At 38.9% G+C, this 26527-nt stretch overlaps 1 long non-coding RNA gene across 1 annotated transcript in view; it reads left to right on the top strand.

Annotated features, from left to right (window-relative positions):
• Positions 1-9494: 9494 nt before the first annotated feature.
• Positions 9495-26527, top strand: part of LOC144281841 (uncharacterized) — a 41673-nt gene continuing 24640 nt past the window's right edge. The window contains exon 1 of the long non-coding RNA XR_013350272.1: positions 9495-10038. This is a non-coding gene — a long non-coding RNA (uncharacterized LOC144281841). The remainder of the gene's footprint in view (positions 10039-26527) is intronic.

The following is a 26527-nucleotide window of genomic DNA, read 5'->3' as shown; positions in this document are numbered from 1 at the left end:
AAAAACATAAAAAAGGGCGCATATTCACTCACAAAATTTTATGTGGAATAAGAACAAAGATAATAAATTATCTTTGGCTCAAAGAGTTAGAAAAGTGCATGTCATGTAGGAGGTGCTTAACACATTTCTCTTGAAGAAATGAATAAGTGACTCAGTGCACAGGCTAGTAGGGGAAGGTACTGTAATAAATAGGGAGAATAATAATAATAATGATAATAATAATAATAATAATAATAATAATAAAGTTGGTTTGAGGGTGCCCAAGACCACTTGCACATTCTGAAATTTGCTGGAAGGACTCCTGAGACTAAGCATAGAGTTGTTCTCATGGCTAAGATTTGTTACAATAATGCAAGAAGAATACACAGTTAGTTCATAAGGGGAAAAAATATGTACAGCCTAGAGAATTCTATATGCAGTCTTTGTCCCTCCCTTCCTTCCTTCTTTCCTTTCCTTTCCTTTCCTTTCCTTTCCTTTCCTTTCCTTTCCTTTCCTTTCCTTTCCTTTCCTTTCCTTTCCTTTCCTTTCCTTTCCTTTCCTTTCCTTTCCTTTCCTTTCCTTTCCTTTCCTTTCCTTTCTTTCTTTCTTTCTTTCTTTCTTTCTTTCTTTCTTTCTTTCTTTCTTTCTTTCTTTCTTTCTTTCTTTCCTTCCTTCCTTCCTTCCTTCCTTCCTTCCTTCCTTCCTTCCTTCCTTTCCTTCCCTTCCTTCCTTCCTTCCTTCCTTCCTTCCTTCCTTCCATCTTTCTTTCTTTCTTTCTTTCTTTCTTTCTTTCTTTCTTTCTTTCTTTCTTTCAATGTTTTATTTGAGTATTGTTGACACGCAGTTTTACATTACTTTGTGTTTCTTAGTCTGAGTATTTTACTTAGCATAATACCCTCTGAGTCCGTACATGTTGCTGCAAATGGCAAGAGTCATCCATGTTTATGGCTTAGTAACAGTCCATTGTAGTTATACACACCACATTTTCTTTATTCATTTATCTATCCATGGACACTTCGTTTGCTTCTGTATCATCACTGTGGTGAAGAGCACTTCAATGAATATAGGGGAGGATTTAATCTTTTCAAATTAGTGTTTTTGTTTTCTCTAGATAAATACGCAGTAGGGGAATTAATGAGGAGCCTCCATATTGTTTCCCACAGGGGTTGTACCAATTTACATTTTCAACAAACAGTGCACAAGAATGAGTACCTTTTTCTCCACATTCTCTCCAACAATTGTTATTTGTTTTGATTTCAGTCATTCTGACTGGTATAAGATGATATCTCACTGTGGGTTTTCTTTTAAACTTACTTAATTCAATTAGCATTAACAGTAATCAGTTAACATTTAGTGTATCATTAGTTTTAGATGTAGAGTTCAGTAATTCATCTGTTGCATAAAATACTCAGTGGTCATTACATCATGTGCCCTCCTTAGCACCCATCACCCAGGTAACCATTCCGCCATCACCTTCTCTCCAGCAAACTTCAGTTTGTTTCCTATAGTCGAGAGTCTCTTATGGTTTGTCTCCTTCCCTGATTTCACATTATTTTATTTTAATTTTTATTTCATTTTATTGTTTTTTTTAAGATTTTATTTATTTATTCATGAGAGACACAGAAAGAGAGAGAGAGAGTCAGAGACACAGGAAGAGGGAGAAGCAGGCTCCATGCAGGGAGCCCGATGTGGGACTCAATCCCAGGACTCCAGGATCACTCCCCGGGTCGAAGGCAGGTGCCAAACTGCTGAGCCACCCAGGGATCCCCTCACCTTATTTTATTTTCCCCTTCCAGCCCCTATGATTCTCTGTGCTATATCTATATTCAACATATGAGTGAAACCATATGATAATTGCCATTTGCTGATTGACTTATTTTGCTCAACATAATACCCTCCAGTTCCATCCACATCAATGTAAATGGTAAGATTTCATCCATTTTGCTGGCTAAGTAATATCCCATTGTATATATGTACCACTCTTCTTATCCATTCATTTCTTGATGGACATCTGGGCTCTCCATAGTTTCATTATCATGGACATTGCTGCCATAAAATCGGGGTGCAGGTGCCACTTCAGATCACTACTTTTGTGCCTTTGGAGTAAATACCTAGTGGTGCAATTTCTGGGTCATGTGGTAGCTCTATTTTTAACCTCCATGTAGTTTTCCAGAGAGGCTGTACCAGCTTGCATTCCCACCAACAGGGTAAGAGGGTTCCTTTTCTCCACATCCTCCCCCAATTTTGTTGTTTCCCAACTAGTTAATTTAAGTCGTTCTGACTGGCGTGATGTGGTATCTCATTGTGGTTTTGATTTGTATTTCCCTGATGCTGAGAGATGTGGAACATTTTTTCGTGTCTGTAGGCAATTTGTATGTCTTCTTTGGAGAAATGTCTGTTCATGTCTTCTCATTTCCTCATTGGACCAGTTCTTTGGGTGTTGAGTTTGGTACCTTCATTAATGATCTTGGATAAAAGCCTTTTCTCTGATATGTCACTTGCAAATATCTTCTCCCATTCTGTAGATAGCCTTTTAGTTCTGTTGACTGTTTCCTTTGCTGTGCAGAAGCCTTTTACCTTGATAATGTCCCAGTAGTTCATTGTTGCCTTTGTTTCCATTGCCTTTGGAGACGTGTCTAAAAGGAGTTGCCACAGCTGAGGTTGAAGAAGTTGCTGCCTTGTTCTCTTCTAGAGATTAGATGGATTCTTGTCTCATATTTAGGTCTTTCACCCATTTTGAGTTTATCTTCATATATGTATAAGGAAATAGTCTGCTTTCATTCTTCTACACGTGTCTGTAGAAGCACCATTTATTGAAGAGACTTTTTCCATTGGATATTCTGTCCTGCTTTGCCAAAAATGAGTCAACTAGCCATAGAATTCAGGGCCCATTTCTGGGTTCTTTATTCTGTTCCATTGATTGGGTGTCAGGCTTTGCATTGTCACCCAAACTGTCTTGATGATCACAGCTTTGTAATATAGCTTGAAGTCAGGACATCATGATGTCACCATCATTGGATTTCTTTTTCAACATTTTTCTGGCTCGTCAGGTCTTTTCTGGTTCCATACAAGTTTTAGGACTATTTGTTCCTGCTCTGTGAAAAATGTCGATGGTATTTTGATAGGGATCGAATGGCATATGTAGATTGCTCTGGGTAGCATAGACATTTTCACAATATTTATTTTTCTAAACTGTGGCCATAGAATATTTTTCCATCTCTTTGTGTCTTACTCCATTTCTTTCATAAGTGCTCTGCAGTTTTTAGAGTACAGATCCTTTACCTCTTTCGTTAGGCCTATTCCTGGGGATCTTATGGTTTTTGGTGCAATTGTAAATGGGATCAATTTGTTAATTTCTCTTTCTTCTGTCCCATTGTTAGTGTGTAGAAATGCAACTCTTAAAAAAAAAAAAAAAGAAATGCAACTCTTTCCTGTGCATTGATTGTATATCCTCCCACATTTCTGAATTGTTGTATGAGATCTAGCAATTTTGAGGTGGAATCTTTTGGGTTTTCCTCATAAAGTGTCCTGCCATCTGCAAAGAGTGAGAATTTGACTTCTTTGCCAATTTGGATGATGATGTTGTTCTTGTTGTTGTTGTTGTTGTTGTTGTTGTCTGACTGCTGAGCCTAGGATTTCTAGTACTGTGTTGAACAACAGTGCTGAGAGTGGACATCTTTGTTGTATTCCTGACATTTGGTGAAAGCTCTCAGTTCTTCTCCATTGGGAAAGATATTCACTGCGGGCTTTTCGAATATGGTGTTTATGATATTATATTGACATATGTTCCCTCTATCGCTACACTGTGGGGAGTTTTAATCAGGAAAGGATGCTGTGTTTTTTTCAAATGCCCTTTCTGTATCAACTGAGAGGATCATATGATTCTTCTCCTTTCTTTTATCGATGTGATCTATCACATTGATTGATTTGCATGTGCTGACCACCCTCGCAGGCCAGGAATAACTCCCACTTGGTCGTGGTGAGTTTTTCATGTGCCTTTAGATCCTAATGGCCAGTACCTTGGTGAGAATGTTGGCATCTTTGTTCATCAAGGATACTCGTCTGTAATCTTCCTTTCTCATGGGGTCTTTCCTGATTTGGAGATCAAGGTAATGCTGGTCTCCTGGAACACGTTGGGAAGTTTTCCTTCCATTTCTATCTTTTGAAATAGCTTCAGATGAATAGGTATTAATTCTTCTTTAAATGGTTTGTAGAATTCCTCGGAGAAGCCATCTGGTGCTGGACTCTGGTTTGTTGGCAGTTTTTTGATTACTGCTTCAATTACCTTGCTGTTTATGGCTCTATCAGATTTCTATCTCTTGCTGTTTCAGTTTTGGTAGTTTATATGTTTCAGGGAATGCATCCATTTCTTCCAGATTGCCTAACTCGCTAGCATATATTTCCTCTAATATATTCTTATAATTTCTTGTATTTCTTGGGTGTTGGTTGTGTTTTCTCCTGTTTCATTCCTGATTTCATTCATTTGATTCCTCTCTCTCTCTTTCTCTCCTTTTTTTATTTTATTTTGATAAATCTGGCAAAGGTATTATCTAACAATTCTTTCAGGAAACCAGCTTCTAGTTTCATTCTGTTCTACTGTTCTTTTCATTTCTATTTCATTGATTTCTGCTTTTATCTTTATTCTTTTCTCTGCTGGGTTTAGGCCTTATTTGCTGTGCTTTTTCCAGCTCCTTTAGGTGTAAGTTTAGCTTGTGTATGTGAGACTTTTCTTCCTTTTCTTTCTTTTTTTTTTTTTTGAGACTTTTCTTCCTCTTGAGGAAGGCCTGTATTGCTATGTACTTCCCTCTTAGGAAAGCCTATGTTGCATCCCAAAGGTTCTGAACTGCTGTGTTTTCATTTTCATTTGCTTCCATGAACTGTTAAATTTCTTTGATTTCCTGGTTGACCCATTCTTTCTTTAGTGAGATGCTCTTTAACCTCTGAGTATTTGAGTTCCTTCAGAATTTCCTCTTGTGATTGAGTTCAAGATATAAAGCATTGTGGTGTGAAAATATGCAGGCAGTAATCACAGTCTTGGGATTGGGTGAGACCTGATTTGTGACCCAGAATGTGGTCTTTTCCAGAGAATGTTCCATGTGCACTTGAGAAGAATGGTATTCTCTTGCTTTAGGATGGAATGCTCTGACTATATCTCTGAGGTCCATCTGGTCCACTGTGTCCTTCAAAGTCCTTGTTTCCTTGTTAATCTTCTGCTTAGATTATCTGTCTATTGCTGTGAGTGGGGTATTGAAGTCCCCTACTATTGTCATATTATCAGTGTGTTTCTTTAATTTTGTTATTAACTGGTTTTGTATAACTGGCTGCTCCCACGTTAGCAGCATAAATATTTACAATGTTAATTTATTCCTACATATTCTACTCTTTTTTAGGCAATAGTAAATGGTATTCTTAATTTCTCCCTCTGGTACTTCATTATTTGTTACTGATTGCTGCGTATGAATTTTGTATCCTGAAACATTACTGAATTCCATTAATTACTTCTACCAGTGTTTTGGTGGAGTCTTTAGGGTTTTCTATGTATATGGTATGTCCTCTGCAGATAGTGACAGTTTAACTTCTTCTTTATCAAAATGGATGCCTCATTTCCTTTTCTTGTCCAACTGCTCTGGCTTGGACTTTTAGTCCTGTGTTTAATAAAAGTTCTGAGAGTAGACATTCTTTTTAAAATTTTTATTTAAATTCAGTTAGTAAACATACAGTGTAATATTAGTTTCAGGTATATGATATAGTGATTCAATAATCCCATACATCATCTGGTGCTCATCACAGCAAGTGCACTCCTTGATACCCATCACCTGTTTAACTCACCCCCCCCCCACCAACCTCCTTTCTGGTAACTGTCAGAAAGTTTGTTCCTGATAGTTAAGGGTCTGTTTCTTGGTTTGTCTCTCTCTTTTGTTTCCCCAATGCTCAGTTGTTTTGCTTTTTAAATTCCACGTGTAACTGAAATCATAGATATTTTTCTTTCTCTGACTGACTTATTTCACTTAGCATAATACAGTCTAGCTCTGTCCATGTTGTTGCAAATGCAAATGGTAGGATTTCATTCTTTTTTATGGCTGAGTAATATTCTATTGTATATATACCACTACTTCTTTATTCATTCATCAACTGATGGACACTTGGGCTATTTCCATAATTTGGTTATTGTAGGTAATGCAGCTATGAGCATCAGTGTGCACATATCCCTTTGAATTAATATTTTGTATCCTTTGGGTAAATATCCAGTAGCGCAATTGCTGGATCATAGGAAATTTCTCTGATTGACTTTTTTGAGGAAGCTCCATACTGTTTTCTGGAGTGGCTTTGCATTCCCACCAACAGGGCAAGAGTGTTCCCTTTTCTCCACATCCTTGCCAACAATTGTTTTTTCTTGTGTTGTTGATTTTAGCCATTCTGACCAGTGTGAGCTGCTATCTCATTGTAGTTTTGGTTTGCATTTCCCTGATGGTAAGTGATGATGAGCATCTTCTCATGCATCTGCTGGCCATCTGTATGTCTTTCTTTGAAAACCATCTGTTCATGTCTTCTGCCCATATTTTAATTCAATTATTCATTTTTTGATGTTAAGTTGTATTAATTCTTTATGCATTTTGAATGCTCTTTATCGGATATGTCATTTACAAATGTTTTCTCCCGTTCTGCAGGTTGCCTTTTAGTTTTGTTGATTGTTTCCTTCTCTGTGCAGAAGTCTTTTTATTTTAATGGAGTCCCAATAGTTTACTTTTGCTTTTGTTTCTCTCACTTCAGTAGACCTATCTAGAGAAAAGTTGCTATGGCTGACGTCAGAGAAACTGCTGCCTGTGCTTTCTTCAAGGATTTTTATGGTTTTAGGACTCACATTTAGGTCTTTAATATATTTTGAATATTTTTGTGTATGTATGTTATAAGAAAATGGTGCAGTTTCATTATTTTGTAAGTTGCTGTCCAGTTTTCCCAACACCGTTTGTTGAAGAGACAGTCTTTTGACCATTGGACACTATTTCCCAGTTTGTCAAAGATTAACTGGCCCTATTGTTGTGGGTTCACTACTGGATTTTCTATTCTGTTCCATTGATCTCTGTGTCTGTTTTCTTATGTCAATAATGCACTGTTTTGATCACTACAGCTTTGTACTCTAACTTGAAGTCTAGAATTATGATGCATCCAGCTTTGCTTTTCTTTTTCAAGATTGCTTTGGCTGTTTAGAGCCTTTTGTGGTTTCATTCAAATTTTAGGATTGTTTGTTCTATCTCTGTGAAAAATGCTGGTGGTATCTTGATAGGGATTGCATTAAATGTATAAGTTGCTTTGGATAATGTAGACATTTTAACAATATTTGCTCTTCCAACTCATCAGCATGAAATGTCTTTCCATTTCTTTGTGTCCTCTTCAATTTCTTTCACCAGTGTTTTATAGTTTTCAGAGTACAGTCTTTCACCTCTTTGCTTAGGCTTATTCCGAGGTATCTTATTATTTTGGCTGCAGGTGTAAATAGGATGGGTTCCTTAACTCCTCTTTCTGCTGCTTTAATATGGGTGCATAGAAATGCAACAGAGTCTGTATATTTATTTTATGTCCTGCAACTTTACAGAATTCCTTTATCAGTTCTAGCAATACTTTGGTGGAGAATTTTGAGTTTTTTAGGTAGAGTATCATGTCATCTGCGAATAGTCCTTGCTGATTTGGATGACTTTTATTTCTTTGCATTTTCTGATTTTTGAGGCTAGAACTTCCGGTACTATGTTGAATAAAACTGGTGAAAATGGACACCCCTGTCTTATTCCTCCCTGTGGAGGAAAAACTTCCAGTTCTTCCCCACTTAGGATAATGTTAGCTGTGCATATTTCCCTTAAGGCCCTTATTAGGTTTGCTGCATCCCAAAGATTTTGGACCATTATGTTTTCATGTTCATTTGTTTCTATGTACCATTAACATTTTTTCTTTGATTTTCTGGTGGACATGTTAGGAGCATGTTATTTAACCTCCATGTATTTCCAGAGTTTTTCTTCTGGTTGACTTCAGTTTCGTAGCTGTTGTGACCAGAAAATGTACACGGTATGACTTTGATCTTGTTGAATTTGTTGAGGCCTCTTTTGTGGCCTAAAACGTGATCTTTCTGGAGAACATCCTGTGTGCACTTGACAAGGATGTGTTTTCTGCTGTTTTAGGATGGAATGGTCTCAATGTATATATTAAGTCCATCCGATCCATTGAAAGCCATTGTTTCCTTAATGTCCTGTTTAGATTATCTGTCCATTGATACAAGTGTGGATGTAAAGTCTGCTACTATTATTGTATTATTATTGAATAATTCCTTGATGTCTGCTATTAAGTGTTGAATGAATTTGGGTGCTACCATGTTGGGTGCAGAAATATTTATGAATGTTATATCTTCTTGTTGGATTATTCCCTTTATTATTATGTGATACCTTTCTTCATCTCTTGTTACAGTCTTTTTTTAAAGTGTATTTTGTCCAATGTAAGTATTGTTGATGGGAATGCAAACTAGTGCAGCCACTCTGGGAAACAGTATGGAGGTTCCTGAAAAAGTTAAACTAGAACTACCCTGTAATCCAGCACTTACAGTACTAGGTATTTATTTACAAACAAAAATAATGATTCAAAGGGCACATGCACCATGATGTTTATAGCAGCATTATCAACAGTAGCCAAATTATGGAAATAGTCCAAATGCCTATCGACTGATGAATGGATAAAGAAATTGTGATAATGTAATATATAAAATGATTACATAATATATATATAACAGAATAGAATATATATTACATAATGGAATACTTCTCAGCTATCAAAAATAATGAAATCTTGCCATTTGCAACAATGACAACATAGAAAGAGGTAAAATGTATTATACTAAGTGAAATAAGTCAGAGAAAGACAAATACCATATGATTTCACTCATATGTGTAATTTAAGAAACAAAATAGTTGAATATATTGGTGGAGGCGGGGAGAAGTGAGAAGAAAATAAACCATAAGAGACTTTTAACTATAAGGAACATACTGAGGGTGGCTGGATGAGAAGTGAGTAGGGAGTGGGTAGATGATTGGCAGTAAGGAGGGCGCTTGTGTTGAGCGCTAGGTGTTATATATAAGTGATGAATCATGAAATTCTATTCCTGAATCCAACATGATACTGTATATTAACTAACTAGAATTTAAATTAAAACTTGAAACTAACTAGCTAAATAAATAATATATAAATTCCAAGCTAGCCCATTTTACTTACTTTTCCTTTAATAGGCATTGTGCTTTGCAGGGATGTGTACTTGGGAAACGTGGGTGTGCAGTCATTCACTGACACGTGTGCTCCACTTGGTGTTGGATATGAGGTTATATCCTCCAAGGGTCATGTCTTCCATTGTTGTGCTATTACATTTATGCTTCGTGTATGTTTTGTTTAATGTATACCTAATGTTTAAATGTTAGAGTCAACATAGTAAGAGCTCTATGTGATTTTTCTTTTCTGTATTTTCTTCCCCTTGTAAGATTTTGAACGATACTGATCAGATTGAAAAAATATTTGCAAAGAGCCCTCACCAGCCTCGATTGATGTGTGGGGGGTAAAGCATCAAGCTTTACTCATTCTCCTTGAAGACTGATGCACAGAAATTTTTGAGAAGGTAATTTGCTGCAAGAAAATGCAAGGAAGTGAACATTTATGTAAAGAAGAAAGGAACCATATTTTGAAGAATGTCAAGAGAAATGACAAATGATGCTAGAAACACATCTAGAAAAAAATCACAAAGGAGGTGTCTGCATGTTCTGATCATTCTCACCCACGACTGACACTTATTCTAAAGCAACAGATGAATTGTCAGCATCCACTTTCACTCAGCCACATGCTTCTGCTCTTCAGAAGAAGACAAACTGGGAATTTCAAACAAAGAAAGTAGAAATACTTGATGAACTTTCTGGTGAAAATCCTTTACTGGAAAATTTAATGTGTAAGGATTTTTGAGAGCAAGGAGAATTCATCCAACAATTGATCTGACCCTCTCTCTTTCTCTACCTGAGACCTTCCCGTGCAGCCCAGGTATGCTGTGTATTTTCCAGGCCTTATAATAACAAACTTCTGTTTTACAATTTGCTGACAGGCATCTTGCAATCATAATAAGATTCATACAGGTCAGTCCAATTGTAACATTGGTTTGGAAAGGGGAGATGTCTGTGGGAAGTTCATCAGCGTTCAGGTGAGTGCCCCCAGGCGTTTGAAGCTGATAGCATTACTCTGACAGCCTGAGATCTGCACAAAACAGGAAGTGTATGGGCTGCTCATTCCCCCACTTGGGGGAAATGCCCACCGTGCTGTCAGTAAGACAGAATGAATCACTGCTTGTGGTTTTCACAAGTAAGTGTGCAAAAGTATTAACCTGGGGGATTTGCCAGAAAGAGAAGGTTTGCCAAGAGATGCCGGTTTGATTTAAAGTGGAGCCCAGGGCATATGGATTTTTAACAGATGGTTCAAGCGATTCTCATGGAAGGATCCTGGGAAAACACATTAGCCCTGCAGATGCCTCCTCTGTTTCTTCTATGTCAACATTTGGTGGCAATTTTGCCAACCAAGACTTCCTCATGCTCTGAGACCTACAGCTTGCTATGAAGATTCTTTGAGGTTGGTAGCTTAGCTGATATTTAGAGGTGGGGTTTTTGTTTATGTTTTTCATTTTCGTTTTTTTTTTTTTTTTAGTATCTAGTTTCCATTACTTTAAAGGAATAGAAGTCGTGTCCTCAAACAGTAGATCAAGACCCAGTTAGAACTCTTCTCGGGAGGCTTGTGAGCCCCCCCTTCCTCTACCACACAGTTTTCCTTATGGAACAGGGATTACCAGGCACAGAAGAGAGCAGCAGTAGCAGAACCATCTTCTCCTCTTAGGGACTTCTAGAGCAACATTCCTCAAGATCTGAAAACTGTAGGAAGACAGAAACCAAATGCTCACTGAAGTCCTAGAGCACTTAGGTTAGCATGTTTGTAACAACATGCTGCAAGCTTCAGACTAAAATTCAGCACTGATGTTTTAGTATTTTTTTTTACACTTATTGGCACTAATTAGAATAAGACTTATTATATCATCACATGGTATTGACTTAAATACCCCAAATTATTCAGAATTAATATTCTATTAGTAGGCAAAAAATTCTGGAGCTGTAAAAATTCTTGGCATTGAGGAAATTTGGGCGGGGGAGTCTGCTGGAAAATTTATCTGGGCACTTCCTCTATTAGAAGTGGGGGAAAAATAGGTCTTTTGTCTTCTCCATGACTTGCTTTGTTAGTATTCCTTCTTTGTTTTTTGATGAGAAAGACTAAAATGTGTGCAAAAGAGAAGTAATTGGACTACAATTTTGGGTGGTAAAAACATTTTGGATTTGCCCTTGGGCCACATGGAACAGCAACAATACTCAGCAATTATTTTGCTTTCCCACGGTTCTGTGCTCCAGCCATCCCCAGGCAATGTGCAGAATGGGGACGATTCATGTACTCAGGCCTTGTCAGGACTCTGACCCCAGAGGTCTGTATCTGTAGAATGTGGAGAATTGTGTACTTGACTTTTAGTCTTGTGATGAGGTTGGATATAATCCATGTAAGTGGAATATTTGGAAGATAGTAAATACTCAGTAAACATAAACTTTTGTAATTATCATCCTACCTTCATTAATATTTAGGTTGTGGATAAAAGAATAATGAGGAGCTATTTGTTGTAGGGTGAGAGAAAATGATACAACCACTGACCAAATGGGCTGTGAAAGGCTTATAAATTGTATTATGTGATATGGGTGGACAAGCTGGTGTGGCTGTACCTCCAGAAATTAACCTTGGCTGCTAACACCTAAGGGCTATGCCTTCTCCTTGTGGCTATTTCCAGGATGAGGGAAATTTCTCATTTCCCAATTCATCCTGCAATGAACTAAGAGAAAATCCTTACATACTATGGACTTGATAAAATGTAGGCAAAATTGTGTTATTCATATTCAGGTTAGCTAAATGAACAAAATCATGATTGAAATTCAAATTATCTAGAAAATTTACAGGTTTTCAAGTTAGATAGCCAATTGGCAAAGAATTTAAAAGAGAGATAGAAGAGAGCACCTTGGTGGCTCAGTTGGTTAAGCATCTGCCTTTGGTAGGGATCGATCCCCACATTGGGCTCCCAGCTCAGTGGGAGCCTGCTGCTTCTTCTCACTCCACCACTCCCCCCACCCCAGCTCATGCTCTCACTCTCTCTCTCTCTCAAATCAATCTCCAATAAACCTTAAAAAAGAAAGAGAGATAGAAGTATTGGATTGGTTTTGGAGTGGATTCTTTCCTAATTTCACAGAACAGGGCTAGGAAAGGAAAGCAGTAGACTCTTCGACCAAGTTTGGATTCAAGGGGCTGTGTAACAACACGGTGATTATCGAGAATGCATGAGTAGGGTCAAGGGATCTAAATACCAGGCCAACACCTTTTTAAATAAAAAGTTTGAGATAGATTTACTTTGTCTTTTGCCATTAATAAATATATTTTAAAACAGGTATTAACTTCACAAAAAGCAACCTGAAAGGAAGATACTAATAATGTCAAAGTACTAATAATCATTCCTAGATCATGGTGTCATTAAAATTTTGGTTTCTGTGGTTGCATTGAATTCTCAAAAATGATACACAAGTCTAGTCCTTAAGGAAAGAATCACCAAAAAACCAGATTCTCAGAAGTAATATATATTTCAGTATTTGCTCTTGTTTTGAACTCCTTTGACCAATAATCAAACAGATGAAACAAACAGATGAAATATCTTGAAGACGCTTTTGTTGTAGAAATCCTGAAGGTTATCTTACTCTTTACTTTCCATTCCTTTTCTTTTCTCTCTCTCTTTCTGTCTGTCTGTCTCTCTCTCTCTCCCTCCCTCTATCCCTCTCTTTTTTGGTGGGTTGTTGAGGGGGCAATTCATGAATCGTTCAGTTATATTATAGATTAAAACAGGCTTTTGTGTTTACCTAGGAATTGATGATTTATATGTTATTTTTTAAAGATTTTACTTATTTATTCATGAGAGACACAGAGAGACAGACACACAGGCAGTGGGAGAAGCAGGCTCCGTGTGGGAAGCCTGATGTGGGACTTGATCCCAGGACACAACCTGAACCAGAGGCAGCAGCTCAACCACTGAGCCACCCAGGCACCCAGATATGTTATTTTTTAACATGGAAATGAATTCTGACATAAAGAAAAATGTTTGATCTTCAACTACTTTTAGTATCGGGACCACATTCAAAAGTTTCAAAGTTCAATCTCAGAAGAACAATTAACTATCTGAAAATATTTAAACCAAGTTCTCAACTATTAATGACCCTCTCCTGCGATTCTCCCATCCAAGTACTAACCAGGCCCGACCCTGCTTAGCTTCCGAGATCAGACGAGATCGGGCGCGTTCAGGGTGGTATGGCCGTAGACTCTCCTGCGATTCTTATTTGGCTAAATCTCCCCACGTGATATGTGAGATGCGGAGTGAGAAATGACTATCTCTTTGGGATTTCTGGGACATGTAGAAGTCTCATATTCTTGCAGTCACAAATTCCATGTTTCTGTTGGACCCACACAATCTCACTCAGGTCTAAGCAGCTGCATCCAAACCACATGCAGGCTGTAGGACTTTTGTTTGAAGTATTCCAAATGGCACACCCCCAGGGCATTCGTGAGTTGCAAACTTTGTGGAGTGGTCAAATGAATGATGGTGGTGGGTTGTTACTTCATGCCACCAGAGAACAAACATGTATACTGATAGAAATTGTTTTTTTGTCAAGTGTTCAGCTGTCTTTTTGCACCGGGAATTTGACAGATGTTATTTCTCCACATGTGTCCATGCTTCATTTCTCTCTTCGCCCTCTCTGCCCACATTTATATTCTCTTTCAACCTCAATTGCCTCCCACTTCTCTTGAGGAACAGCTTATCTTTCTATTTTCTGACACTAAACTCTATGCGACGGAGGCCTTATTTCTCACACATTATATAGCTTCTTTTTTTTTTAATTTTTATTTATTTATGATAGTCACACACACAGAGAGAGAGAGAGGCAGAGACACAGGCAGAGGGAGAAGCAGGATCCATGCACCGGGAGCCCGATGTGGGATTCGATCCCGGGTCTCCAGGATCACGCCCTGGGCCAAAGGCAGGCGCTAAACCGCTGCGCCACCCAGGGATCCCCATTATATAGCTTCTTAAGATACTTTTGCCTAATCAAAGGTCATCTACTCTAGAACCAAACCCTTAAATGTCAAAGATATGGTTGGTAGTGATACTAAATAATGCTCCCCTACCCCCATTCTGATGAGAGGGCAAAAGGCAAGCTGAGGGCCAAATGTGAGCTGCTGCCTCCCCAAATTACCACATTCTCCACAGGTGGGTTATGTATAACATTCTCACCCCACCCCCCAGGATGGATTATGTATAACACGTTGATTGCCTAAGAACAAAAACAGGGGGGAGAAACAAATGGTCAAGTGATAAAGATCACAGTCATGCAGAACATAAAACTCTTCTACAGTTTATAACTGTCTTAATGATTTACAAGCAAAAGACAATCTTAATAATAGTGAGACCTTCAGCAGCTTATAGACTCAATTTCTTGGAGCCCTAGCATCACCTTCGCCTCTATAGGATAGAAAACACTATGTAATCAATTACTCCTCACAATCACAATGCAACTCTCTCTGCCACAGGTCCTGTCCCCATGCTATAAAAAAAAAAAAAAAAAAATTGCCTTGTGAAACATCTCACAAATTCTTTCTTGGCCATTGCACCTGGCGAACCTGCATCAATCTGTTATTTGTGAATAGAAAATATCATTGAACATGAAGCTTTATCATTTGCCTACCAAAATTTGAGTTATCATTTCAAGAACTGTGGACTGAAACAGCACTGGGATTAGTTTTGCTGGGGTGCATGGTTTGTAGGTTGCATTAATGGAATTTCTCATACCAGGAATTTTCATATGCTTCAGCTGCCACTTGGAAGAAAAGATCTTCAGCACACACTTCATGAGGAGGAGGTGCTGGCTTACAGGCACTATCTCCTATGTATTTCGAGGTGGTGAGTTGTGTCAGAGCTCAGAAATGATTGGCTCTGCGTCCTTGGTGAGAGTAAGCCTGTTACTCTTTAATCAGAACCAGCAGATCTACAGTTTAAAACAAATTATTTACCAATGCATTTGACTTGAAGGTGAACATGAACATTAGCCATCTTAATTTTTCCCTCTAACCAAACAAGACTGTGCCAAATTAAAAGATTTGATGAGGGTGACTCACCAAATGACTACATATAAAATGACTACAATTTATACTTTGAAGTTAAAATGTGTAAAACTCTGGAAAATCATAATTGGAAGATCAACTTCCCATGTAACAGCATGAGACCTTCTTGCCTGCTCTTCAGTGAAACTGGTAAACAATTTTAAAAATTCAAAGGCCTCTGGGGATGGTCCTAAGACCAAAAACAACTGAAGAAACATTCATCCAAGAAGATCTATGAAAATATAGTGACACAAAGGAGGTGGGTCGGAGCAAAGCTATTAATGGGCTAAGAGGATGATTGGAGATGGCAAAGTCATAATTATAACAGTATATTATTGAGCTTGTAACATTAATAGATAGGTTATAATGAATAATTAAAGAATATAGTTAGTAAGTACACTATTGCAATAAGATGACACAAAGGGGGAAAAGGGACTAGAACTGTATAGGAGGAACAGTGTGGTTCTGGCACAAGGATAGACATATAAATCATTTAATTGAGTTGAGAGTCCAGAGATAAACTCATCCATCTCTTGGTTAACTTTTGAAATGGGCACCAAGGTCATCCAATGGTGAATGGATAGTCTCTTCCACAAATGGTGCCAGGACAAGTGCATATCCACATGCAAAAAATGAAGTTGGACTCTTAACTCTCACCATATGCAAAAATTAACTCAAAATGGATCAAAGACCAATATTGAGAGCTGAAACTATAAAATGCTTGGAAATAAACATGGAGGAAAATCTTCATGACCTTGGATTTGGCAAGGGCTTCATAGATATGGCACCAAAAGCACAAGCAACTACAGTAACAATAGACAAATTAAATTTGATTGAAATTAAAAACTCTTGTGCTTTAAGGGGCACCAACAATAGGGTGAAAAGACAACCCACAGAATCAGAGAAAATAATTGCAAATCATATACCTGATAAGCATGTACTGTCCAAAATACATAGAGAACTCTTACAATTCAATAACAAGAAGACAATTCAATTAAAAATTGGGCAAAGAATTTGAATAGACATTTCTCCATGGCCAATGAGTGCACAAAAGGGTGCTTGATATCACTAATCACCAGGGAAATGCAAGACAAAACCGTGTGAGATACTATGGCATACACACTAGGGTAACTACAAAGGGTCAGAAAACAATTGTTAACCAGGATGTGGAAAAATCAGAATACTCATAGATCTTGGATACGAGCCCTTTATTTGATATGTCATTTGCAAATATCTTCTCTCATTCTGTAGGGTGTCTTGTAGTTTTTTCGACTGTTTCTTTTGCTGTGCAGAAGCCTTTTATCCTGATTAAGTCCCAGTAGTTCATTTTTGCTTTTGTTTCCCTTGCCTTCATAGATTCTTGCAAGAATTTGCTGTGGCCAAGTTCAAAAAGGGTGTTGCCTGTGTTCTCCTCTAGGATTTTGATGGAATCTTGTCTCACATTTAGATCTTTCATCCATTTTGAGTTTATCTTTGTGTCTGGTGTAAGAGAGTGGTCTAGTTTCATTGTTCTGCACGTGGCTGTCCAATTTCCCCAGCACCATTTATTGAAAGGACTGTCCTTTTTCCAGTGGATAGTCTTTCCTGCTTTGTCAAATATTAGTTGACCATAGAGTTGAGGGCCCATTTCTGGGTTCTCTATTCTGTTCCATTGATCTATGTGTCTCTTTTTGTGCCAGAACCACACTGTCTTGATGATCACAGCTTTGTAGTACAACATGAAATCCGGCATTGTGTTGTCCCCGGCTCTGGTTTTCTTTTTCAATATTCTCCTGGCTATTCAGGGTCTTTTCTGATTCCACACAAATCTTAAGATTATTTGTTCCAACTCTGTGAAGAAAGTCAACACCCAAGAAACAAACAATCCAATCATAAAATGGGCAGAAGACACAAACAGAAAATTCACAGAGGAAGGCATACACATGGCCAACAAGCACATGAGAAAATGCTCCGCATCACTTGCCATCAGGGAAATACAAATCAAAACGACAATGTGATACCATCTCACCAGTGAGAGTGACGAAAATTAATAAAACAGGAAACATCAAATGTTGGAAAGGATGTGAGAAGTGAGAACCCTTTTGCACTGTTGGTGGGAATGTGAACTGGTGCAGCCACTCTGGAAAATTGTGTGGAGGTTCCTCAAAGAGTTAAAAATAGACCTGCCCTACGACCCAGCAATTGCACTGCTGGGGATTTACCCCAAAGACACAGATGCGGTGAAACGCCGGGACACCTGTACCCCAATGTTCACAGCAGCAATGTCCACAATAGCCAAAGTGTGGAAGGAGCCTCAGTGTCCATCGACAGATGATAGATAAAGAAGATGTGGTCTATGTGTACAGTGGGATATTCCTCAGCCATCAGAAATGGCGAATACCCACCATGTGCTTCGTCATGAATGGAACTGGAGGGTATTATGCTGAGTGAAGTAAGTCGATTGGAGAAGGACCATCATCCTATGGTCTCACTCATTTGGGGAATATAAGAAATAGTGATAGGGATCATAGGGGAAATAGAGAAAATGAGTAGGAAAAATCAGAGAGGGAGACAGAGCATGAGAGACTCCTACCTCTGGGAAACATACAAGGGGTAGTGGAAAGGGAGGTAGGCAGGGGGATGGGGTGACTGGGTGACGGGCACTGAGGGGGGCACTTGGCGGGATCAGCACTGGGTGTTATAGTATATGGTGGCAAATCGAATTTCAGTCAAAAATAAATAAATAAGTCTCAAAAAAAAGAATTCTCATATACTGCCAGTGGGAATGTAAAATGGTACAGCTGCTTTGGAACACAGTCCACCAGTTCCTCAAATGATTAAACATAATGTTTACCATATACCCATCAGTTCCACTCCTGAGTACATACCTGAGAATTATGAAAACATATGTCCATACAAAAACTCATAATGAATTTTTATAGTACTGTTATCCAGAATAGCTCAAAGGGTAGAATCAACCCAAATGCTCATCAGTAGTTGAATGGAAAACGAAATGTGGTACCTCCACGCAATGCAAAGGAATGAAGTGCTAATGAATGCAAAAGGATGGATGAAACTTGAAAATACACAGAGAGAAAGAATCCAATCACAACAGACTACGTGTTATGTGGTTTCATTCACATGAAAGTCCAGAGCAGGGAAATCTACAGAGACCAACTGGGTTAGTGGTTGCTACAGGCTGCAGAGCATGGGAGGGTAATCGCTGAAGGGCTGGGTATTTGAGATGACGAAAATGTTCTAATATTGTGGTGATGGTTTCAGATCTCTGTGAATACACTAAATTGTACATTAAATTGTACAATTTAGATTGTACACTTTAAATGGATGAATTGTATGGTATATAAATTATATCCCAATAAAGCTATTTGTAAAATGATCATTAGTGTAAAATCAATCCCAGATATTTTTATATTTCTATTCTTTTTTATGCTCCTTTTTAAAAAAACATTATGTGTATTTATTCATGAGAGAGAGGCAGAGACACAGGCAGAGGGAGAAGCAGGCTCCCTACAGGGACCCCGAGGGGGACTCAACCCCAAGACCTCGGGATCATGACCAGAACCAAAGGCAGATGCTCAACCACTGAGCCACCCTAGTGTCCCATTTTTTATACTCTTTTTTTACAAAAGTTTTTATTTGAATTCCAGTTAGTCAACATATAGTGTAGTATTAGTTTCAGGAGTACAATGTAGTGGTTCAACACTTCCATACAACACCTGGTGCTCGTCACAGTACGTGCACTCCTTGATCCCCCTCACCTATTTAACCCATCCCCCCACCAGCCTCCCTTCTGGTAACCATCAGTTTGTTCTCTATTGTGAAGTGTTTGTTTCTTGGTTCGCCCCCCTCTCTCTCTTTTCCCTTTGCTCACTTGGTTTGTTTCTTAAATTTCACATATGAGTGAAATCATATGGTATTTGTCTTACTCTGATGGACTTATTTCACTTAGCATAATACTTTCTAGCTCCAGCCATGTCTGTCACAAATAGCAGGATTTCATTCTTTTTATGGCTGAGTAATATTCCATTGTGTGTACATACCACATCTTCCTTATCCATTCATCAGTCAATGGACACTTGAGCTGTTCCCCTACTTTGACTATTGCAGCTATAAACATTGGGGTGAATATGCCCCTTTGAATTAGTATTTTTATATTCTTTGGGTAAGTTCCTAGTAGTGCAGTTGGTAGATCATAGGGTAGTTCTATTTTTAGCTCTTTGAGGAACCTCCATACTGTTTTCCAGAGTGGCTGCACCAGTTTGCATTCCCACCAACAGTGCAAGAGGGCCCTTTTCTCCACATCCTCAACACCTACTGTTTCTTGTAGTGTCAATTTTAGTGATTCTGACAGGTGTAAAGCAACAGCTCATTGTACATTTGATTTGCATTCCTGTGATCAGTGATGTTTATCTTTTCATGTGTCTGTCGACTGTCTGTACGTCTTCCTTGGGAAAATGTTCATGTTTCTGCCCATTTTTTAATTGCATTGTTTGGTTTTGGGATGTTGAGTTTTATAAGTTCTTTATATATCTTGGATATTATTTATCAGATATATCATTCACAAATATCTTCTCCCATTCCATAGATTGCCTTCTAGTTTTGTTGATTGCTTCCTTCACTGTGCAGAAGGCTTTTATGTTGATGAAATCCCAGTGGTTAATTTTTGCTTTGGTTTCCCTTGCCTAGGGAGATGTGTCAGATGTTACGGGCCACCGGGGTGGCTCAGTTGGTTAAGCGTCTCCCTTCGTCTCAGGTCATGATCTCAGGTTCCTGGGATTGAGCCCTGCATCTGGGACCCTGCTCAGTGGGGAGTCGGCCTCTCCTTCTCCCTCTCTGTCCCTGCTTCTGCACTCTCTCTCATAAATAAATAAATAAATAAATAAATAAATAAATAAATAAAATCTTTAAAAAAAATAGAAGTTGCTATGGACAATGTCAAGGAATTTGCTGCCTGTGTTTTATTCTAGGATTTTTATGGTTTTAGGTCTTGAATCCATTCTGAACTTATTTTTGTGCATGGTGTAAGAAAGTGGTCCAGCTTCATTCTTTTGCATGTCTCTGTCCAGTTTTCCCAACACCATTTGTTACAAAAGACAGTCTTTTTTCCATTGCAAACTGGAATGTTTTGTCAAAGATTAATTGATCATACAGTTGTGGGTTCCTTTCTGGATTTTCTTTCTATTGATCTATGTATCTATTTTTGTACCAGTACCATACTGCTTTGATCACTACAGCTTTGTATTATATAACTTGAAGTCTGGAATTGTGATGCCTCCAGCTTTTTTCTTTTATTATTATTTTTTATTTTATTATTATTTTTACTTAAATACAATTTGTCAACATACAGTATAACACTGAGTGCTCACCCCATCAAGTGCCCTCCTCAATGCCCATCACCCAGTCACCCCATCCCCCTGCCCGCCACCCCTTCTACAACCTTTTGTTTGTTTCCCAGAGTTAGGAGTCTCATGGTTTGTCTCCCTCTATAATTTTTCCCCACTCAGTTCCCCCCTTTCCCTTGTGATCCCTATCACTATTCGAGGTCTTTGTACTTCCATATGGTCATTTTATGATCATTAGTTCCAGCTCTGTGAAAAATGCTGGTGGCATTTTGACAGGGATTGCTTTGGATAGTATAGAATTTTTAACAATATTTGCCCTTGCAACTCAAGAGCATGGAATGCCTTTCCACTTCATTGTGTGCTCTTCGTTTTGTTTCACCAGTGTTTTACAGTGTTCAGAGTACAGATCTTTCACCTCTTTGGTTAGGTGTATTCTTAGGATCTTATTGTTTTTGGTGCAATTGTAAATGGGGTTGAGTCTTTAATTTCTCTTTCTGTTGCTTCATTACTGATGTACGTAAACGCAACAGATTTCTGTATGTTGACTTTGTACCCTGTATCTTTACTGAACTTGTGTATCAGTTCTAGCAGTTTTTTGCTGGGGCCTTTAGGGATTTCTATATAGAGTATCATGTCATCTGCAAATAGTGAAAATTTGACTTCTTCCTTGCCAACGTGGATGCCTTTTGTTTCCTTTCGTTGTCTGATTACTGAGGCTGGGACTTCCAGTACTCTGTTGAATGTAGGTGGTGAGAGTAGACATCCCTGTCATGTTCCTGACCTTAGGGGAAAAACTCTCAGTTTTTACCCAAGGAGGGTGATATTAGTTGTGGGTTTTTCATAGACACCCTTTATTGCATTGAGATTTGTTTCCTCTAAACCTACTTTGTTGAGGGTTTTTTTTTTTTTATCTTGAATGGATGTTGTACTTAGTCAAATGCTTTTTCTGCACCTATTGAAAGGATCATATGGTTCTTATCGTTTCTCTTACTCATATGTTGTATCACATTGATTCATTTTTGAATACTGACCACCCCCCTACAACACTGGAATTAATCCCAGTTCATTATGGTGAATGATTTTGTTGATATATTGTTGGATTCAGTTTACTGCAGTTTTATTGAGAAGTTTTTGCATCTGTGTTCATAAGGGATATAGGTCTGTAGTTCTGTGTTTTTAGTTGTATTTTATCTGGTTTTGGTATCAGAGTAATGCTGACCTCATGGAATGAATTTGGAGGTTTTCTTTCCATTCCCATCTTTTGGAATAGTATAAGGAAAATAGGTATTAACTCTTCTTTAAATAGATAATAACTCTTCTTTAAATTTGGCAGAAATCTCTTGTAAAGTCATCGGGTCCTGGACTTCTGTTTGTTGGGAGGTTTGTGTTGTTGTTGTTGTTTTGTTTTGTTCTTTTTACTAATTCAATTTCTAGGCTGGCTATTGGTTCACTCAAGTTTTCCATTTCTTCCTATTTCAGTTTTGGTAGTTTTATGCTTCTAGGAATTTCTCCATTTCTTCTAGGTTGTCCAATTTGTTGGCATATAGTTATTCACAATATTCTCTTATAATTGTTTATATCTCTGTGGCATTGGTTGTTATATTTCCCCTCTCATTTGTCATGTTATTTGTTTGAGTCCTTTCTCTTTTTTTTTTTTTTTTTTGATGAGTCTGGCTTAAGGTTTATTAATTTTTTTAAAGACCAAGTTCCTAGTTTCACTGATCTTTCCTACTTTATTTTTAGTTTCTGTGTCACTTATTTTTGCTCTATCTTTATTATTTCCTTCCTTCTGCTGGCTTTAAGCTTCATTTGTTTTTTTCTTCCTAGCTCCTTTAGGTGTAAGATGGGTTGTTTATTTGAGACTTGTCTTGCTTCTTGAAATAGGCCTCCTGTATTGCTGTATACTCCTCTCTAGGACCACTTTTGCAGCACCTGAAAGCTTTTGGACTGCTGTGTTTTCATTTTCATTTGTTTCCATGTATTTTTTTTTTTAAGATTGTATTTATTTACTAGAGAGAGAGGCAAACAGAAAAGGTAGAGGGGCAGAGAGGCAGAGAAGAAAAAAGGAGAGGGACAAGCAGGGCGCAAGCTGAGCACAGAGCCCAATGCGAGACTCAATCTCACAAACCCAAGATCATCACCTGAGCCAAAATCAAGAGTCAGACACACAATGGACTGAGTCACCCAGGTGCCTCTGTTTCCATGTATTTTTAAAATTTCTTCTTTAATTTCCTGGTTTACCCATTCATTGCTCTTGTTTTGTTTTGTTTTTTAAAGATTTTATTTATTCATGAGAGACACAGAAAGAGAGAGGCAGAGACACAGGCAGAGGGAGAATCAGGCTCCATGCAAGAAGCCCAATGTGAGACTTGATCCCGAAACCCAGGATCACTATCTGAGCCAGTCAGATGAGCTTAACCCCTGAGCCACCCAGGCAACCCCCATTCATTGTTTAATAGCATGTTGCTTAACCCCATGTATCTGTGGTCTTTCTTGATTATTTTCTTGTAGTTAAGTTCTAGTTGCATAGCATTTTTTGTCAGAAAATATGTATGGTAAAAAAAAAAAACAATTAAAAAAAAGGAAATATGTATGGTAGGACTTCACTATCTTTGTAGTTGCTAAAGCCTGATTTGTGACCTAATATGTGATTTATTCTGGAGAATGTCCCATGTGCATTTGAAAAGAAGGTGCATCCTGCTACTTTAGCTTGGAATGATCTGAATATGTTGTTGAGTCCATCTGGTCCACGGCGTCATCAAAGCCATCATTTCCTTGTTGATTGTCTGCTTAGATGATCTGCCCATTGATGTTAGTGGAGTGTTAAGTCCCCTACTATCATTGCACTATTATCTATGAGTTCCTTTATGCTTGTTATTAATTATTTTATATATTTGTGTGCTCCCATATTGGGTGCATAAATATTTACAATTGTTAGTTTCCTGTCGGATTGTCCCCTTTATTATGATATAGTGCCCTTCCCCTCTCTCATTACAGTCTTTGTGTTAATGTCTAGTTTGTCTGATAAAAATATTGCTACTCTGGCTTCCTTTTGACGTCCATTGGCATGCTAAGTATTTCGCCATCCCCTCACTTTCAACCTTCAGGTGTCTCTAGGTCTAAAGTGAGCCTCTTGTAGGCAGCATATAGATGGTTCTTGTTCCTTTATCCCATTCTCTCAGCCCATATCTTTTGATTAGAGTGTTAGTCCATGTACGTTCAGAGTAATTATGGATAGATATGTATTTGGTGCCATTTTCTTACTTGTTTTATGGCTGTTTCTGGAGATTTTCTCTGTTCCTTTCTTGTCTTTGTCACTTTTGAGCTTTCCTTTCCACTCAAAGAGTCCCATTTAATATTTCGTGCTGGGCAGGTTTAGTGGTCACAAACTCCTTTAGTTTTTGTCTGGGAAACTCTTTGTCTCTCCTTCTTTTTTTAAAGATTTTATTTATTTATTCGTGAGAGACACAGAGAGAGAGAGAGAGAGGCAGAGACACAGGCAGAGGGAGAAGCAGGCTCCATGCAGGGAGCCCGACGTGGGACTCAATCCCGGGTCTCTAGCATCATGCCCTGGGAGCTCAATCCCTTCTATTTTGAATGACAGCCTTGCTGGATAGAGTATTCTTGGCTGTGGATTTTCCCCATTCAGCATGGTGAATATATCACGCCAGTCCCTTCTGGCCTCCGAAGTTTCTGTGGAGAGATGTGCAGCTAGCCTATGGGTTCCCCCTTGTAATTTGGGGACCTCTTTTGTCTTGCTGCTTCCCAGATTTTTTCTTTATCACTGTATTTTGTCCATTTAATTACAACATGTTTTGGTATTGGCCTGCTTTCATTGATTTGATGGGAGTTCACTGTGCCTACTGGATCCAGAGGTGTGTTTCCATCCTGAGCTTGGGGAAGTTTTCAGTTATTATTTCCTCAAATACATTTCCTGCCCCCTTTTCTCTCTCTTTTTATTTTAAAGCTTTTTAAAATTTTTTTATATTTTTTTTCATGAGAGACACACACACACACAGAGAGGCAGAGACACAGGCAGAGAGAGAAGCAGGCTCCATGTAGGGAGCCCAATGTGGGACTCAATCCCAGGTCTCTAGGATCATGCCCTGGACTGAAGGCAGTGCTAAACCCCTGAGCCATCCAGGCTGCCCCCTTTCTCTCTTTTTATTCTTTTGTGTCTCCTATAATATGAGTGTTATTACATTTGACGGAGTCACTGAGTTCCCTAAGTTTGTTCTCATGTTCCATAATTCTTCCTTCTCTTTTGTTCAGCGCCATTATTTCCCACTGGCTTGGCTTCTAGGTCACTAATTCGTTCCTTGCCTCTTTCAGCCTGCTGTCCATTCTAGCAAGCCGGTTTCCAATCTTGTTTATGGCACTCTTCATCTCTGATTGATTATTTTTAAACTATTTCTTTTTCATCTGTGTGGTTAGGGTCTCACTGAGGTCTTTTATTCTTTCTCAGCCCAGTGACTGTCCATCCTCATGATTGTTGCTCTAAATTCTCCATGAGGCTTGTTACTTCTATCTGTTTCACTTACATCTCTGATCATGGCCTCATCCTGTTTTTTTCTTTGGGATAAATTCCTCCTTCTCTGCACTTCATCTACGTCTTTGTCTTCCTTGTGTTAGAAATGGTAGTTATGTCTCCTGTGTGTTAAAGTAATGGCCTTATGAAGAATAGGTCGCATAGTACCCAGGGCCTGGCACTTCAGGAAGTGATTCTGATGTGTGCGCATGCACTGTACTGTTGTGTTTGGGGTGCTCTCTCCTTCAGGTCAGTCATCTGTATGAGCTCTCTTTGCCTGCTGTGGATAGCGTTTGGTCCCTGGTCTGAAAGTGGGGAATTTTAGCTGGGTGTGTTCCAGTGTGCTTGTGAAATGAGACGTGACACCATCTCCACCAGACCTGACGGCCTGCAGAACTCTCTGGTTGGGTGATAGGCATGGGCAAGGGTTTGTGCTCATCTTCTGGGGGAGTGGCTGCTGTGCTGGAACTGAGGCAAGAGTGATTGGGAAGGGCAGTCCCTCCGGGGCACAGAGAGTTAGGGCTTGGTGTATGCAAGTCAGGCGGGCAGTCTTGATGCTGTGCTGCTTTCCACAGGTAGCTCTGCGTGTATGCTGAGGGGCGGGGGAGAGAAGCGGTGCTGGCCAGCTCCTTTGTTCCTGCAGAGGTGTCCTCGTGAAGGCTGCCCCTGAGGACACTTTGCAAAAAGAGCAAATAATCTTCGTCCTGTGTGCCCCAGGTATTTGTCAGATTACAATTCCTTGCTCTCTATCCTTGCTTGTTCATCTGCCTTATCTCCAAGAGCATTAGTGCCCTCTGGGCTCTATCTCAGCCCAACCTATGAACCCTTTAAACCCCATTCTTGAAGTTTCACTCACTGCCAGAACTCATGTAATTCTGTCCCTCTTGTTTCCTCGCCCATGGCTTTCAGAAAACACTTTCCCTTTGTGTTCCCCTGTGGGGTTCTCTCTCTCTCTCTCTCTCTCTCTCTCTCACCATGGCTCCCTCTCCTTCACTGTCCCCTCAATCTGGTTCTACCCTAAACCCTGTCTCTATACTTCCTACTCTCTTCTCCATGGCTTCTCTTCTACTTGAGTTGCAGTGCTTGTTCTGTTCGTCTTCCAGGTGATTTCTGGTCTAATTAGGATGATTTGATACTTGTCTCTTTGTGTTTGTGGGACAAGGTGAGCCTAGGGTCCTTTTACTCCCATAGCAAGGTGAGCCTAGGGTCCTTTTACTCCCATAGCATCCTCCTCTCTTTTATATTTTACTCTTCATGTTTACTAATCTGTGTCCAACATCACCTAGGAACTCTCCCATTTTTGTGGGTTTAGCTCTACCTTGTCACTCTTAGGGCCAGATTCTTGTAGGCAATGAAACCAGCAGTTTCCTATGGTGTCACTTGCATG

The sequence above is a fragment of the Canis aureus genome, chromosome 1 (genome assembly GCF_053574225.1).
Source record: "Canis aureus isolate CA01 chromosome 1, VMU_Caureus_v.1.0, whole genome shotgun sequence".
NCBI classification, from domain to species: Eukaryota; Metazoa; Chordata; class Mammalia; order Carnivora; family Canidae; genus Canis; species Canis aureus.
Note: the sequence above shows the minus strand (reverse complement) of the source record. Positions and strands in the feature narration are given on the sequence as shown.